This window comes from Chionomys nivalis, chromosome 18 (assembly GCF_950005125.1).
Source record: "Chionomys nivalis chromosome 18, mChiNiv1.1, whole genome shotgun sequence".
NCBI lineage: Eukaryota > Metazoa > Chordata > Mammalia > Rodentia > Cricetidae > Chionomys > Chionomys nivalis.
In genome coordinates, this window is record NC_080103.1 from 61,244,157 (window position 1) to 61,263,095 (window position 18,939).

Sequence of the window (18,939 nt, forward strand, 5' to 3'; positions counted from 1 at the left end):
AGTCCTGAAGGAAATCAAATCCAGTAGCCATCATCTCTTCTTCCCTTTGCAGAACCTTTGGCAGAAGAGTGGCGCATTTTCTTGTTCCCTGTGATTTACAACATCACATAGAATCTCCTCCTTTGTTAAAAAATTAGTTTATGTTTTTGAAGGAGTCTTTTCCTTTTATTTTACACCTTTACTAACTTGACTTTTGCTATTGTATGTCCTCACTAATATTCTTCCTAATCCTAGCATATTTAAAGATGAAGGTCAAATGGTTTTTACCTGATTTTGTTCAAACCCACACCTTTGCAGAAGCCATTTTTGCTGATACCAGTGTCCTCTTTTGCTCTTTTAAGTTGAAAAACCTCAACCTGAAAAAAAAATTAAAGGATTAGCTTGATTAAAACTGTTTCCCCAAATCCAGTAAACTTGCAAAGTGTTTGTTCCTTGTCATCAGAGATTTATAATGAACAGGAATGACTATCTATCAAGGAATAGCATAGGCGGGCCAGTTATATATTCAAATTTGTAAAGGGACGAGAGTTCCTGGATACATATCAGGTACTGGGGATAGACAGAGACAGAAAGAATCTTATTAACAAAGCAATGATGATGTTATTCTTGTGTTTCTAGATAAGAGTTAATGAAGAAGTCCCAAGAGCATTTTAGCTTAAGTGGTTTGCTGTTTCTTTCAGGGATCCATCATAAAATAGTGTATTTTACTGTTGTCTGGCATTGTCAGGCACCTTCCTTGAGCATGCAGTAATAAGCTCCTATTAAATCGGAACAGAGTAAGCCCCAGTTGATCCTCGTGGGCTCCATGCTCCTCCACCCTGTGTCATTATGTCAGACCATGTCCTCTGCCAGAATGAGAATGGCCCTAATGTGGCTGATGTGGGAGCCGTGACTGAGTATCTCTTTTCCTGGTGTGCATGGCTTCTGAGAATTTGGCTCAACTATCCCTTCCACCTAAGTTGCCCCAGACTTATGCACGGGCACACGCTAGTAGAGGCCGAAGTGACCAGTAATCTGTGCATTTAGTTTCTCTTTAGAAAGGGAACAAATTGACTGCATTACATGAATGGAGGCACAGAAGGCGCCCTATGAAAATGAAGTCAAATACATGGCAAATTGAGCTGTGGCCTTTATAGCAATTCACAATAATCACAGTGTCTCAGACGTGCAGGATACTTCCTTTCCTTTGGTGAACGGAGTGTGTTCCCTGTCTCTCAAGTCTGTCGTGTATGTACAGAGCTTTCCCCATTTGTCAGAGATATTATCCAAGATACAGAGAACAGTTATATGAGGTCACATCGAGAGGGACTGACAAGATGTAAAGTTAAAGAAATGGTTTTAATTATTGCCCTTCATTATATCTAGAAAAGTGATTATAATCCAGTAAATCCTTAAAAGCCTTATGTTATTCATACCCTGTGAATAGAGAAAATTAGAATCTCCCAGTGAATTCTTAGTAGGGGCATGTATTTTGTGGAAAGAACTGGATTTGAACCTTTATTGGACTTTGTACTGTGTGATGATTGCCATGCACTAAATAAACCCTAGTTCTCTAGCTTATTAATTGGTATTTATTGTTTACATCTTCTCAGGGAGGGGATCTTATATAATTGAAAGTTTGTCTTGAGGACCTAAGAGGCTTGTTTCATTCTGAGTTTTCCTCTCTGCAGGAGACTGTGTCTCAATGGGAGGAAAAGGCCGTATCATAGTCACTCATGGCTATATACTCATGCATGTACTCAGTGTTGAGTGAGTGCATACACAGACACACATGCTCATGCATCTACCATAAAGTACGATAAGCCGAAATACAGTTGAGGGAAACACATTTTTGTTATCGTTGTGTATCAGTGCGGGGTACAATTTAATTATGGTTTTGTTCATTGTTTAGAAAGGATCTCACAGTGTAGCTCTGGCTGACTTGGATCATTATATAGATGAAGTTGGCCTTGAACACACATTTTTTTTTTGTCCCTGCCTGCAAGGTACAAGGTGTGTGCTGACACCCCAGCTAAAATATAATTTTATTATAAAATATAATTTTATAGAATATCAAAGTGTGGATATTAGAAAATTTTAATTGTAACTTCTTATAGGCAAACTCTTTTATTAATAATAAGAATTTTGTTTTTGTATTTACTAGACTTTTTTACATGGCATTTTTTGCCATAAACTAGCTATATCTATATTTAACTATTATTTTCATTTTATTAATAGATAAATGACTTTGGCATACTAGATCGACTGAAATGTACTCAACACTTAGTCCATTTTTTTTCAGATTCTGTCTGTATCTTTTAGATGTGTGGAGATGTAAAGATGATTCAGTCCCTGAGCGCACACGCTGACTTCCAGAGGACCTGTGTTGTGTGGCTCACAGGCACCTGTAATTCTTCTAGATCCAGGGAACTGAACCATCGGCCTTCCTCTGGCCTCCACACATATAGGACATGCACACAGATATAAGTAAAATAATAGCAAACCTTTGTAATACTGTAAACGTGTGTCTGATGGAGCCAGTATCCTAAATACCACACTCAGAACTTCTCATGTCTCCAAGCAGCTTTGGGCTCTACCCTCTCGGCCTCCCTGCCCGCCCCCGCTCCTCCATATTTCTCTCATATATTCCTCAGCTGAGCCTTCAGTTGTGCTCCTGTATCTGATGTCCGTGTCTTTTTTCTTTGTTGTTATAAATTTAAATTTGCACTCCTCTTTCATGACCATTTCGGGAATTGTCATGAATCGTACAGACGTCTGTCTGCTTTACCTTCATCCAGTATGTTTAGGAAATGTCTCAATGCAGGTGGATGAAGAGACCTGCAGCTCAGGTTTTTGTGGCCTGTTTTCTTACGATAGAATAGTGAAAAAACCCTAACTACTATTTTGATAAGGGATCTGGAAACTTAGAAATATAGACCATTTTGCTTAATAACTTCAGAAGAGTCAGAAGAAGAAATGCTACGTCTATGTATATAAAATGTATCATACACAAGGCTGCAAGAAACTAACAACAGTAGCAGTGGAAGAAATTAATTACAGCTCATGTTTGTATGAAAGTTTCATGTGCATACATACACACATACACATACACACACATACACAAAGCTATACCCCTATCTGTCGACCATTTGTCTGGGTTTTTTCCCTTAAGTGAATTCAAGCATGTGGTGCTGTGTCCAATTAATTCTCTAAGTATGTAATGTCTTCCAGTTATGGGAAAAGCCACAGCTTACTGGTTAGAATGGGCTTCACACCTGTTCCTATGACCAGTTGCTGGAGTCCCATCATCTCTAGCAATATCACAGCTGGGCTAATTGCAATACTGCATTATGCCCCATGTTCTTACAGTGAGCTCTATGATAAAAGCTAGCACTGCCACTTCTGATATACAGGAGATAAACAGAACATTGTTTCCAGAGCTCCAAACACCGCAAGAGTCACTTCCGCTTGTCATCTGTATCACCTGCTGTAATTGCATAGCAAAGCATGCACGATCGACAATGCTGGTTGAAGAAATCCACTTTGACCTGTTTGTAAGCACCACATATGCCTCTATCAGGGGGCTGAAGGCAATGGATTGCTCCATTTATCATCCAGTGGGAAGGGAAAGTGCTTTTCCATCACTATGGAGGCCTGGACTTCAAAGACGATGATGAGCTGTCTCTGCACAAATCTAACCACTACAGCTGGAGAACAAGAATTCTACGCTTAAAAATATTGTGCCTCTATGGCTAATTATGCTTTTGCAAACTTAGTACAACATTGCTGTTTATTTAAACTTGGGCTGCATACGCTCTCCCTCCAGTGAATAGGAGCTATTCTGAAAACCACGAGTAAACATCTATTTTGTAGAGAAACCAGCAATTAAAACTTGTAATGAATTCTAGTCTTTTTCAATCTTTTTAAAAAGAACACCATGAAGCCATAAAAAAAAATAAGATATGGGGATTCTTTACAAGACTGCCCTGTCTTTTTTCTGGTGAGTTTAAAGAAAATCCAGCAAATATCTAATTTTTTTGTATTTTTTATTTTTAAATTCATTCTTCCCTTGGGAAATTTTATGACTTCTGCAACTCAACAGTCTCTGGAAACACTCCACATATAATTGGACAGTTTAAATATCGTAATATTTTTCTAGATTGGTGAAATAATTCTCTAGATATTTCTTTGAAGCTCTAGCTCCATGGTACACATTTGCTTTTACAGGATTTTTGGTTTTTGGTGTTTAGTTTACTTAATTAAAAAAAATCAAGGCTTATCCAAAGAGCATATAAAATGTTCCATAAATACTGGATTTATTTTACTTTATATAAATGTAGCCAACATTATAAACTCCGATAGAACTCAGGCTATTTATGGACATAAATGATAAAATTCTGTTGATCTATCAAGTGTGATAGTTATTTTGTGAGTTAGGGCAAAATCAAAGAATATGTGACTATGTGTATCTTTTTTATCATCATTTAAAAATATATATCAATTTGAAGTATTTGAGAATTATTTTCTTTTTTTATTGATTTTTATTGAGCTCTACATTTTTCTCTGCTCCCCTCCCTGCCTCTCCCTTTCCCCCTTCTAACCTCCCCCAAGGTCCCCATGCTCTCAATTTACTCAGGAGATCTTGTCTTTTTCTACTTCCCATGTAGATTAGATCTATGTAAGTCTCTCTTAGCGTCCTCATTGTTGTCTAAGTTCTATGGGATTATAATTTGTAGGCTGGTTTTCTTTGCTTTATGTTTAAGAATTCTATTCATATATAACAGAAATCAGGGCCAAATATAAGTAAGGGAGAACCATTCAAGATAGATGGATCTTGATAATACTACCTGGAGGAGAGGGAGGGTTCAGATACTAGGCACTCTGTCACCTAAACCACAGCCTTGAAACCCTCCCTTTCTGTGCTCCCTAAAGGCCCCTGGAAAGGTCATGTGGACCCTGGGGTCTCCCCCATGGCAGACACGTGGAGCAGGCCTTTTATTTACTGCAGCTGCTGGTGCTCTTTTTGATATTCTGAATCATAAAGAATTCATAAAGCAGAGAGAAGCGAACAATTACAAGACCAAGGCTGACAACAACCCTGGTATTCTCTCACCATAGAGTGCCTTGCTTTGAATTTCAGGAGTGTTTAAGGTTGAATTGGAAGTTGGAATCCCATGCCAATTTCAAGACAATCATTTGGATTTAATCATATCCCATACTGCTGGTCTTTATAAAAAATAAAATCAACACATGAACAAAAACAATGAAAGGAAAATGCACCACGCCATGTGTTGTTAGAATAGTGGTCCCTTTTTCTATTTGAGTGGGATGTTAGTGGAACTGCATTCCGCCCTTCTCATGTCAAGAGGACACTGATGTCTATGCTACTTACAGTTACTGTGACAAAGTTCACAGGAGCTACAGAATTAACATAAAATCATTTTATTCTCTCCAAACACTCCTTAAATATTGGTGAATCTTAAAAGAATCCTCTATGGGTATTTTCTACTAGATGTGATGTGTTGCCCCATCTAGACTTCTAATATCATAGTAACATCACTGGGGCACACCGACAAAGGAAATAGGAAAGAAACACTGGATTTTCCACTCATTTTGATAATACTATTATTATCATTACTATTATTATTATTATTAATATTATTGTTGTATTCTAGTAGCTAAAGACAGGCAAGCCGTGAAGATTTAAGCTAAATGTGTTGTGTATCCTGAAAAAATACTGTAGCTCTTCAAAAAGGGTTGAAGGCACCAGGGCCAAACCAAGTAGGGAAACTCTTAAGACCGGGGAAGATGTAACTTGGTACATGTGTCCTTCATCCTGGGAAATCAGGGACACTGAGTATGGTTTGCAGAGAGGGAAATGGACAGGCCAATCTACAGCAGAAAGAGACATGCTGGAGACGTGTTTCTTTAACGTTTAAGTCACCCCTGAAGCCCAGATCTCCTTAAAATATGTGATGTAAGCTCATTGCAGCTGGGGAAGGTGTGATTTTGAACAAGCTGCCATCCTAGTGGCGGGTGCTAGTGCTAGGAGGCAGGGGCTGCCTTTCGGGATTTTCAAGAATTGTACCAACTGTGAAATACTCACTGCTAAGAATTAAGTTTATCTTAAGGATAATCATTACTCCTAAAATTGTATAGAAACACATAATGATTTCATATATATATATAATTTTATAATGTAATTTTATGTATATATTCTGTATGTGCATTCATTTTTCAGGAAACATGTTTTTAATTGCTACTTACAGACTAGCATGCTGCTGATGTAACCCTTTCAGATTTCAGGTATTTTTATTTGCTATATCTGGTGGATACACACACACACACACACACACGCACACACACACGCCTCTTAGGCTGAGCCATATGGAATGATAGACTATTTAGCTGATGCATTAGTAAAGCAGAGCATCCTTTTTGATCAATCTGAGTAGATTACAGGCTTCATCTCCACAGTCAGTTTTCTTCCCAGGAACACTGCCTCTGTGTGTGACAGGAGGAGAGCCTTGGCTCATTTAGAAAGCACGTGAAGACCGGCTCCAGAGAAACAAGCCTTGAGAACTGCAGCCTCGGCAAGGGTTGCTAAGGCAACCACTGCCTGATAACAGTGCAGTGCGAGGAGAGAAAAGTCAGTCTGAGGAACAATGACTCTCAAAACCCAGAGCAGAAACAAAGCCCTGAGGCCCACTGGAGAAGAAACAGTGTGCACTGGCCACGGGCTAAGTATTTCTTGGGTAGCAGAGGGATGGATGGACTCCAGGAGGATGGAAACCGGTGGAGTCGGGACACGTTTACTGTCTTTTCGATCTATGGCCTTAAGTTCTCAGCATTAGTCTATGATTTTTTGTTGTTGCTGTTGTTTTTTAAAAAGAGGGATACTCAGAGAGCCATCCCCAGATCCTTACAGCTGTGGAAGCGCCTGTGTCACATGACTCTAGTGGGTGCAGATGCGTGGACACGTGTCTTAACATATGCAAGGAAGTTCTGAAGCCCCTTCCTTGGTCCCTCTCTGCCTCATTCATAGAGGCCCAGTTTGGCTTCTGGTTGAACCGGAAGCTTACAAATAAAGCCAGAGCAGCTGTCTAGCTTGCTCCAAGGTTCCCCACTTGAGACTTCCAGGCTCTGGGGTCACAGTCCCCTGCCCCATGCACCCAGTATTTATCTAGTTCTGAGGATCTGAACCCTGTACCTCACGCCTGCTAGATAAGTGTTTAGCAACTGAGTCCTTTCATGATAACTTTTGAAACAGGGCCTTGCCAGTTTGTATGCCGGGCTGCCCAGCAAGCTTTAGGGATCCTCCTGTCTCTGCCTCTACCAGGGTTACAAGCTGGCATTACCACACCTGGCCTTGTGTGGGTTCTGGGAATCAAATCTATGTCCATAGGTATGCGGTATAAATCCGTTACTGACTGGGCCACCATCCCCACCTGAGCCCAGATTACTTCTCTTTAATGAGTCAGTAAGCATCTTCGAGGCTAGTTTGCAAACACAGACTGATCCCGTGATAGCAGCAAGCAGCAGATGTTCATGTGAGGAGAGGCCCCTGGGAGTGGAGTAGTTTACTGTTATCAATATAACAGGTGCTGAGAGTTAATTTGACTGATGAATGGGAGCCATTAGTAAGAGAAAGATATGGAATGTATGGACGCAGTTATTTTAAATCCTCCATTAATCCGATGAGTTGGATAATATTTCTACCTTTCTAATGATGAGGATGAGGGTTCTGAGTATTAAATCCTACCCATTGGCAAACATCAGTAGCTGAGCTGGATTTTCAGCTCATCCTTACCCTCAACCTGTAAAGGCTACAGTTAATGAAAGTTTCACAGATACATATTCAGAATGATTTCTCCTTGTTCCTTTGGAGTCATCTATACATTGTTTGCTATTGCTGGCTTTTCTGGTTCTTAGATATCTTTCTGCAAGAATTTAGAGGAGAGATCTCATCCTAATTGGATCTGGTTAAAAGAGCTGATGTTTTTTTCTCCAACCCAGCTATTTTAATTTGGCTGCTGACCCACTACAACTCACCCTACAAACAGGAAACCGTATGCAGACACTTGGCTTTAGTTCAGAAATGCTCCAAGCAGATTCCTTCATTGTCAGGGCTGCATCTGGAAATTCCAGACATTAGCAGCGGACTGGAGAAAGTCTACTGTCTATGCTCTGAAGGGATCACATCTCTAGTTGACATGGGCACAGATCAAGGTTATGAGCAGCACTGAATGCACGCAGTAAACAAATGCTGAAAACATTCTTAAACCAAATCAGGGAAATGAGCATTCAAGACATTTAATTAAGAAAATAGCAGTTTGAGATTTTATTTTATGGAACATTTGGTTTTCTTTCTTGGTGGTAATTTGTATGACATTTAATGGTCATATCATGGGCTTCACGTATATTTGCAAGTTTACCAATGACGTGCGTATTTTACAATAATACATTTATTATAAATATTACTAAAATATTGGACAGATAATTGGTCAATGAGGCTTGTCCATGCTTCTTGCTACTTCTAAAGCAAGGGATCTGTAATGGGTGCCTAGCTTTCAGTGTCCTCAGAGATTGTTTAAATTGGAACAATGCTCAAAGGCCAAAGGGGAAAATGATTAGAAATTCTAATTCCTAAGACTTCCCTGAATAATGAGTACTAAGTAAGCATGAACATTTGGTCAGTTTGTGTGCAGGTAATTCAGAAAAGAGCCGGGACTGGACCATTGTAGAAGACATGCATTATTCCCTCGGGAGCATCCTTACACACTTGCAAAGTCAGGAGGAAAATGCTTTTGTTTGCAGTCCTGCTATTGTTCAGTAAACGGTGTCTCGAGTGTGCGGAGCAATGTGGGTTTGCAGAAGACCCGGCTGCTAGCTAAGGGTCCTTGAGCCACCACTACAGCAAATCAGTTTCCCGTGCAAGGTTTTGCCTATGGTGTGAGGCCACCTCCTGTAAGTGGATGAGCCTTGCTTCTGTGCCTACCCAGTCACATATCCAATATACAGTGTAACAACTACTCTTGATTTCTGAGTGTTTGTTACTATCTTTCAAAATTACCATTCTGGTCATTCATGTAAAACAGTGTCATGTTTCCTTGAGAAGTGAGGCTTGATAGTAATTAAACTTCATGCTTCTTCCAGGAACACTTTTACTTTCAACCGCTTTTTTTTTCTAAGTCAGCATATTTTTTTTTCTTATCCAATTTATTCAAAGGGAGTAAAAAGGACAGATCTGTTATTTAACCGAGCTTTCGGTTTATACTGCAATTTGAAAACTCTGAACTCTTTCGCTTCTGGTACGCGGTGTTCTCCATCTGTGTCAAATCCTTCAAAATCTCTCTACATTTCTCAAGGACAATTTCCTTCAGAGCAGTAAAACATACAAGACTAATCCACATCACCCCGAAGAGCATGCCTTGGGTACGGCGGGGGAAGACAGCTTTCCATCACCAACATCTGCTAAATTTTAGAGCTGCAGTTTAAGAGATGCATGACATTTTATTAGCTTTTGCAATTTACCTTTGGTGGTTTAAACAATTTACTCAGTCAGGACATTAAATCTGGTGGCAGGACTTCATTTTTTTCTATTTGTGCAAATTTGCCTGCCTGTTTCTCACCCTGTCTATTTACTTAGTCATGTGAACTGCTGGATTCTAGGAAAGGTACCCACGGTCTTTGATCCAGGTCCCTTACATGGCGGCTCTAAAAACAATTGGGGTTTTCTGGGTCCTTTGTCTGTTCTTAACATGACTGGTGTTTCGGGGTGATGGGGGTGGGTCATAGAACAGGGGCTTTAGAATCCTGTATCTTACTGGTATAATAAGATGGCTGAGACCAGGACCTGTGACCAGTGACTGCATCTACCATGTCTCTGTCACAGTCCTCTATAAGATCCTTGATTCAGGATTGGGTGATCTAGTTTTATATCTGTACTCTGGTGAAGCTATCTTACAAAAAACAATTTGAGGAGGTGGAAGAGTTTGCACCAGCTCATAGTCCTTGGGCCATTACAGAGGGAGTTGGGGCAGGAACTTGAAGCACAAACCATGAAGGACACATCTTGCTGGTCAGTTCATGGGCAGATCCATTTATAGTTGGATTTCTTAAGCATGCCAGAATCACCTGCCCAGGGAATGCTGCCATCCACAACAGAATGGGCCTTCCTACATCAACTCACAATCAAGACAGCCCCCAAAGACATGTCCAGGAACCAACCAGTTAAAGCTGACGAGAGCAATCTGCTCCTTGGAAAATTAAATGGACTAGCACAATCTAGTCCATGCTCCTCCATTTGTGTGTAGTCTAGTTCAATATAAACTGTCCGTTCCAAGTAAAGAACAGCCACTTCATGGTCATTTAGTCACACTGACCTTCCTTCTGTGGTGGCTGACAGTCATCTTTGAGGATACCTTGGCTCCTTACCAACACAGGGCAAGGGCCATGACCTCTTCCCTGCCATCGTCAGATTCCCTGATACAACTTCTCAGCATGTCCTTGTCTGACTTTCTGCACTGTAAATTCCACTGGAGACTGACCTTACCCAGACACCGGGGGAAGCTGACCCAGGTTGTGGGACAGGCAGTTATTGAGTGTTCTTAGATCACTAGCGAACTCAATTTCGAACTATAGGCTCCTCCTTAAGATGGCATCAGACTTGAGGACTTCAGGGTATATATGGGATGATATTGGATGGATTTATTGGAAATGCTGACCTAATTGTGGGAAGCTTACTATCATGGCAGGTTCATACACCCTGGATTCAAAGCCTCTGAGCAACCATGTCTGGGCATCTGCATGGACAGACAGACTGCTGTCTCGGGCATACGAGGCCCACATGATTGATGTGGCCATGGGTTCTGCCTCACTCCCCATCTTGCTGTGAGGAACTTGGGTTGAAACCCTGTTTTGTGTCCTGCTTTTTTCTTTTATCTTTAGAATTTCTGCCCTTCTTCTGCTCAGTTGCTTGAAGTATTCTGAGATGATGCTTCTCCTCTCCCTCCTCTTCTTTCTCCTCTTCCATTCCTTTATTCACATATTTATGTATTTCTTTATTTGTTTGTTTGTTTTTTGAGACAAGCTTTCTCTGTAGGTGGCCCTTACTGTCCCGGAACTCTTCTGTAGACCAGGTGGCCTCTAATTCACAGCGATCTTCCTGCCTCTGTATCCCAAATGCTGAAACTAAGGGTGTATACCACAGCCCCCCAGTACCGCCCTGAGACTGCTGCAGCTCTGTACTTCTTAGTGGAAGTCATTCTTCTGCTGCTCTGATTCCTGTCAATCAAAGAATCAGTGCCTGATCTTCTAACTTTTATATATTTTATTCTTACTGCATTCTGTGTACCTTCGGTTAGAGCTTTTATTTTCAACTTCCTTGACATGTATTTATTTTTTGGTTGATTTTATACTTTGTTGGTGCAGATGTTGGAAGCTATTGTTTTTTAGCTAACTCTTATTTTGACATATTGGTGGTATTCTGATACCTACCAGTTTGCTCATTGTTATTTTCAGCAATCCCATGATTTCTGTCTGGATAACTTCTCTTACCAAATGGTTGTTTAATGGAGTGTCTATTAAACATCCAGATGGCAGAGCTTTTTTCCTATTTTTTTTAAAGGAGAAATGAGAATATTTTAAAATTCCATTTGGTTCATAGTAATCATGAAGATTTCGGGATTTTCATTTTATGTTTCTTCATTTCATGGCTGTCTCATGAAATGGAGAGAGAAATGTGTTATTTACGGAGCCTGATGTCCTGTTTCTGTCAATTTTCTGTCTTGCCCATCGTGTACTGAGTGGTGTGCTAACCACACTCACCGTTCACACACTCTTCTATTCGGTTCTCCTTCATGACCTCCGTAGGTTTTATTTTGTAGCTATCACTGTTGTTTCTTTTAATAGACATTAATACTCATTATACTAACCCCTTGGATCTTGGATTTTACTTCATTCTTCTTCTATGCATTATGCAATGTTTTCTGAGTAGGTCCTTTGCAGGGAGGGGTAAGGTTTTCAGTCTGTTTTCTTCTGTTTCCATCTGCCTGGGGAATTTCAGTTCCTCTTGGCTACTTTGGATGAATGCAGCTTTAAACAGATTCTTACATATATCCTAGAATTGGGATTGTTTAATCAGAAAGTTGAAATTGCGCTAGGTCTCAATTAAACAACACAATCTGATGTTGTCTGGGATGCTCGTGTGGTGTTGATGAGTTTGTTTCAAATTTGTGCATCTTCTTTACATTCACTTTCCCTTTAGGGATGTCTGCGCTCTCTGCCAGTAGGTCCTCCCTCCCTTCCTCCCTCCTTCCCTCCTTCCCCCTTCCTCCCGTTCCCTCTCCCGCTCTCTCCCTCCATCTTTCCTTCCCTTCATCTCTCTCTCTCTCCTTTTCTCCTTCCCTCCCCACCTCCCTCCCTTTCTCCTCCCTCCCTCCTTCCTTTCTTTCCTGACAGGACTGAAGACTGTACCCAGGACCTCATGCCTGAGGCAGGTGCTCGGTCCTGAGTGTCACTCCAGAGTATCAATCTCTACTATTAAGTGTCCTCAACTATATTCTATGACATTTCAGTTGTAAATGGCTCTACCCATTCCCTATCCGAGATGCGGTGATAATTCTTCATTCCTTCCTTTAGAATTTCTGAAAAGTTGCTGCTTGGTCTGATTATACTTCTGATGTTGTTTCCATTTGATCTTAACACTGTATTAGTATTACTCAGGTGTCAGGCAGCAATTTTGTTAATGTTTGTCTTTATTTTTCCTTTGCTCCGCTCCCTTCTTCTCCCCACCTTTTCAACCCTCTCCCATGGTCCCCACGCTCCCTATTTACTTAGAAGATCTTATCTTTTTCTACTTCCCTTGTAGATTAGATCCATGTATATCTCTCTTAGGGTCCTCATTGTTGTCTAGGTTCTCTAGAATTGTGATTTGTAGGCTGGTTTTCTTTGCTTTATGTTTAAAAACCACTTATGAGAGAGTACATATGATAATTGTTTTTCTGGGTCTGGGTTACCTCACTCAGTATGATGTTTTCTAGTTCCATGCATTTGCCTGCAAATTTCAAGATGTTATCTTTTCTGCTGTGTAGTACTCCATTGTGTAAATGTACCACATTTTTCTTATCCATTCTTCCTACAGAATGGGAAAAGATCTTCACCAACCCCACATCAGACAGAGGTCTGATCTCCAAAATATATAAAGAATTCAAGAAATCAGTCATCAAAAGAACACATAATTCAATAAAATAATGGAGTACAGACCTAAACAGAGGAATCTAAAATGGCTGAAAGACACTTAAGGAAATGTTTGACATCCTTAGTCATCAGAGAAATGCAAATCAAAACAGCTCTGAGATTCTATCTTACACCTGTAAGAATGACCAAGATCAAAATCACTGATGACAACTTATGCAGGAGAGGTTGTGGGGTAAAGGGAACACTCCTGCATTGCTGGTGGCAATGCAAGCTGGTGCAGCCTGTTTGGATGTCAGTGTGGCGATTTCTCAGAAAATCAGGAAACAACCGTCCTCAAGACCAGTAATACCACTTTTGAGTATATATCCAAAGGATGCTCAATCGTGCCACAGGGACATGTGCTCAACTATGTTCATAGCAGCATTGTTTGTCATTGCCAGAACCTGGAGACAACGTACAGGAGAGTTTTTACATGTATTATCTGACTTTTCTGTGGTCATGTCATAGGTATGAAATACTTTGTTTTGTTTTGTTTTAAATTGCTTGCTTTCCTATTTTGAGCCTGTCCTTGAAGTCATGGGCTCTCAATCAGCTGTCCTTCATGGCTAGTGACGGTGCTGCCCAGTGCCTGAGGTAGGGTGTTTAGGAGATGATTCTCCGTTAATTTCTACATGACCTTGTTTCAGGGCTTCTTTCATCCCCAGTATCTCTGCGCATTTCCCTCTTTTGGGAATATTAGTAAAAGTAAAGGGGCTTCCTTCCATTCTTAGTTTAGGATGGCTGCCTCATCCCATCTGACATTCTGGTCTTCTCCACTGTGTTAGACAATTTGACATTCATTTTAGGTTTCTTTCAAGGGGTAATTTAAACTATATTTCATTTAACATGGTTTTCATAGTTAGGGCACACTTGCTGGAATGTGTAAAGCCCTAATTCTATATCTAACACACACACACACACACCAAAACAGCAAGAAGAAACTGAACAGCCAAAAGACAAACAAAAACAAGACTCTTTTTACATCTCCTTTACAAGAAATGATTGCATCTGTAGGCTAGACTGGTTGTCTTGAGATTACTGTGTCTTCAGCTGGTTTCGAACTCACCCCCTTCCTACCTTAGCCTCCCAAATAAGCATTAGCATCCTTGGAGTTCCTTCTGATCTGTTATTGACTCTCTTAATGACACTTCTAGACACATAGATCCTCCCCTCTCAGAAGCTGTGAGAGCTGATTAGAGACTCCTTAAAAGTCAAGATGCACCCACTCTACAATGCTAAAAGTGTCTGTATAGTTCAATTTTCTGTCATTGTTTCTGCTTCTTGGGAAACACTTGGGTGTTTCTTAACGAGACAGATTTACTGAATTAGATGGGGCCCATGACTCTGAATTTTAGGAAACTATGTTACTATTTTTGTGGACATTTAAGAACCGTTTTCTAGCTGGGCAGTGGTGGTGCATGCCTTTAATCCCAGCACCCGGGAGGCAGAGGCAGGTGGATCTTTGTGAGTTCAAGACCAACCTGGTCTACAAGAGCTAGATCCAGGACAGGCACCAAAGCTACAGAGAAACCCTGTCTCAAAATACCAAAAAAAAAAAAAAAAAAAAAAAAGAACCATTTTCTTACAGATAATTATATACTAGAATTAGAATACCAGGCACATTCTGTGAAAGCATGGATTTGTGTTCTGAGTATGTGATAACAGATGAATGAAACTTGTTGTGGAAAATAGAACATTTTAGTTTGATTTGTCAAATTTCTGGCTATGTACCTGAGATCTAGAATATACACATGTAATAAAGGTACAATTTATTTCAGGTTAGTGACTACTTGGATCACCTTTAAAGTTCTCAGGAAGAAGAATGATGGACGTTCTCTCTAAGACCCTCCTCTTGGTTCTAATATTTTCCCTCCCTATATTACCAGTGTAAAATGTTAATCTCTCCACTTTGAAAGGCAATTCTACGGGTCCATCTTGGCCTGTGTGCAGTTCCTTGACACAGTGCTCATGAATTCAGCGTCAAAACCTTATTAAAACCAGAAGTTTTTCACAGTGAAAAGGTATAATGAGCCCAAAAGGAGAAATATTACCATGAGGCAAGATCATACATACTAGGAGCAAGTGACTAAGCTCAAGAGAACCTGGAATTTAATATATATCAGATTGCTACCAGTTTCAACCAACCTGAAGAATGATATTTAGGAGTACAATTCAGGATTGGACAGATGGCTCAGTGGTTAAAAGCCCCGCCTGTTCTTTCAGGGGTCCTGAGTTTAATTTCTGTCAACCACATGGTGGCTCAAAACCCTACGTAATGAGATCTGGTGCCCTCCTCTTTTGTCAGCGGTGGAGCAGTTATGGGTGCCAAGGAAGCCTACATGCCATTTCCTCAGACCACAGGGAGGACTGATTCTTCTTAAAACACAACCTAGTTGGCCATTGCCAGGAGCTAACTATCAGGGTCTTCTTAAATGAGCAATACCTGGAATCTCTTAGGAACCCGTCTCTGAAGGTGGTGTCTTCCAAGCACATAGAACTAGTCCACACTCTCAGCAGTCCAGATGCCATGGATGGTTTTGGCTGTTTGCTTCTTTTGTCAACTTGACACAGGCTGAAACCATCCAAGAAGACGGAATCCCTTTGGAGGAATTGCCTCTACCAGATTTGCCTGTAGGCAAGATGGTGGGGATATTTTCTTGAATGACAGTTGAAACTGGCAGGTCCAGCTCACTACAGCAGTGCCAGCTCCAGGCAGGTGGTCCTGGGTGCTATGAAAAATCAGAAGGATAAAACCACAGAGGCCAAACCAAAAACTAGAACCCTCCGTGATCTCTGCATAGTTCTTGCCTCCAAGATTCTACCTTGAATTCCTGCCATGACTTCTCTCGGGAAGGACCGTGCCCTATAGGGCAAACTAAACAAAGCCTTTCTATACTATGCTGGTACTGGTCATGGTTTTTATGTAAGCAATAGAAACTCTAACTGGAACAGTAAGAGATGTCAGGATCTGATGTGCTCGTGGTGGGTGAGGAAGACCAACAGCTACAAGACTGCCTGTTTCGTTCTTAAGAACCTGCTATCAGGATAGCACCCTAAAGATCAAATCCTTGAATTCCTTGTCTGTTATTCAAGTCCAGTGATGCAGTTACAAGGTAAAATCTGAAACTCTGGGAGGCATCTGTGCTTGGGCTGTCCTCGCTCTGTCCCAGCTTCACCACCTGTTGACCACCATGGTCTCCAACGTCTGCACACACGTACTCGGTCCTGACAGCTGCTGGGACTGCTCTCTCCTCCTTTGCTGCTTCATTTTACTTCTGAAAATGTCTATCTTCAAATGAGTTACTAAATATTCGATTCATTTACCGTTTTGTGCTTAGTCCACCACTGACTGTAAGATACAAGAGAAATGAGAGGAATTTTCACTGTTATGAATCTAGTACCCATGTAACATTTAGGATTCAGCTGATTACAAACATTTTCCTAAGATGCATTGCAAATAAAAAATTGTGAACACCCCATTTTATTTAAAGTTTTGTTATTTGACAACATTTTTGAAGGGTTTGTTTATAGCTACTGGTTAAAATATGTGCAGCATATCCTATTTTAAAATACAACAAAATACAACAAAGCAACAGATATAGATTATGTAATTCGGATTTGTAACTCTGAATAGCCAAGGTCATATAGATCATATAGATGAGGCTATAGGTAGATTAGGTATAAATTGTGCTTTGATTCTTCATTTCCCTAAAATAACCAGAAACTTAAAAACAGATTATATAATAACAGAAGAAGCCTGAGGGAGACATTCTCAGTTCCTGAGATCATACATTGTGCCTTATTGAAATTTATAATATTCAATATCTTTTCATTCTATTCCCTACAAACATCCGGAACAAAGAAGTGATTCATTAGCTTTACATAACAGTGGTTATTAATAGGTTCATAATCAATCCATATTGCCTGAATCAAACCAATCACACTAAAGTTTTTGCATATTCATCCCTCTGTTTTTCTAAAAACAATTAAATTAGATCCGTAAATCTACAGACTCTTTTACAAATGTGTTACTATCTGACTATCATAAACACCCGAGGAAGAAGGTCGGTCTGTTTTCTTTCTGTTCTGTGGTACTGAGGAGAGAATGCAGGGTGTTCTCATCACCTGGGTTTGAAGATCTTATCTATTTCCCTGCCAGTCACAGCAATTCTATAATGGACGTAAGCTTCCTTATTATCAGCCCTGGTTACATGTTGATCAAGGACATCCTGCTAGGCTTTTAGATGCAGATCGTCACTTTTAGAATGTTGCTTACACATCTTTCTGTGACCTGCTGCCTTTCCTCTTTTTCAAACCAGCAAACAAATACGTGAATGAAACCCTTTGTAGAATTACCTGGTCCAGTTTCTAGAATAGAACAGAATAGAGCAGAAGAGTACACTTTATCTCTTCCTTCCTTCCTTCCTTCCTTCCTTCCTTCCTTCCTTCCTTCCTTCCTTCCTTCCTTCCTTTCTCTTTTCTTTCCTTCCTTTCTGCTTTTTTCCTTCCTTCTTTTCTGTTTTTCTTTTCTTCTTCCTTTTTCCTTTTCTTCTTTCTTTTTTGGTCATGTTTATACAATGTATTCTTCTCCCTTTTATCAAAAAGATTCTTTTCTCCTACATTATAATCCAAATAGAGTTTCCTGTCCCTCTACGCTCAGTTCCTCCCTACCACTCCTCCCAACCAGATCCATTTTCCTTTCTTTCTCCTATTAGAAAGGAACAGGCTTTCATGAAACATGACAAAATGAAATATGCTAAGATGAAACAAAGACCAGTATATCAAAGATGGTGGAGCCAAGTCAACAGGAAAACAAAAGAGACCCAAGAGAGCCACTCATTCACACACTGGGAAGTTCCATGTATGCAGAGGGCCTGGTACAGACCCACGCAGGCCCTGTGCTTGCTGCTTCTGTCTCTGTGAGTGCACAGGAGCTTTTCTCAATTGTTTTGAAGGTCTTGTCCTCTTCCTCTCTCTTCTTCTTTTGGCCTCTTTATCCACAGAGTCCACTGTTCCATGAGGGTAGGGATTTAATGGAGACATTTGTTTAGAGCTGTATGTTCCAAGGTCTCTCTCTGTGTAATGTCTGGCTGTGGGTCTCTGCATTTGCTCCCATCTGCTATAGGTGGAAGCCTCTCTGATGATGTCTTTGTTCCCTTTTCAAATCTTTATTCACAGTAATATTTTAATTGAATTTATAAATATTGTTAGGTGCATATGCAAATTCCTAGTTGAGGTTTTTTTTCCCCAAAATGATTTTGTGTATTTGTGTGCAAGTATGTAGAGGTGTGTGTGTGTATGTGTGTGTGTGTAGGCTGTAGGTTCACTTTGGCTGTCAGTTTTTAGTTTCTGTCCATTGTTTTGAGCTAAAGTCTGCTGCTCAGCAAGTCCCAAGGAACTTCCTCCCTCCCCGCCCGCAGAGCTGGGGATATAAACACTCAGCATCACACCCAGGTTTCACAGGGTTCAGGACATCAGTTCAGACTCTCTATCACGCAAGAAAAACATTTTATCAACTGGCCTATCTCCCTAGTCCTGGAACTGATTTTTGCAATCTGATTTATATTAACTAAAAAAGGTCTGAGTGATACATTTTAAATTGACATAATCTGGAACAGAATAGAAAATAAAGAATAACTTGTTCTTTCTTTTGAAGTTACTGGATTGGTGTGTGTGTGTGTGTGTGTGTGTGTGCACGTGTGTGCACGTATGTCATGTGCA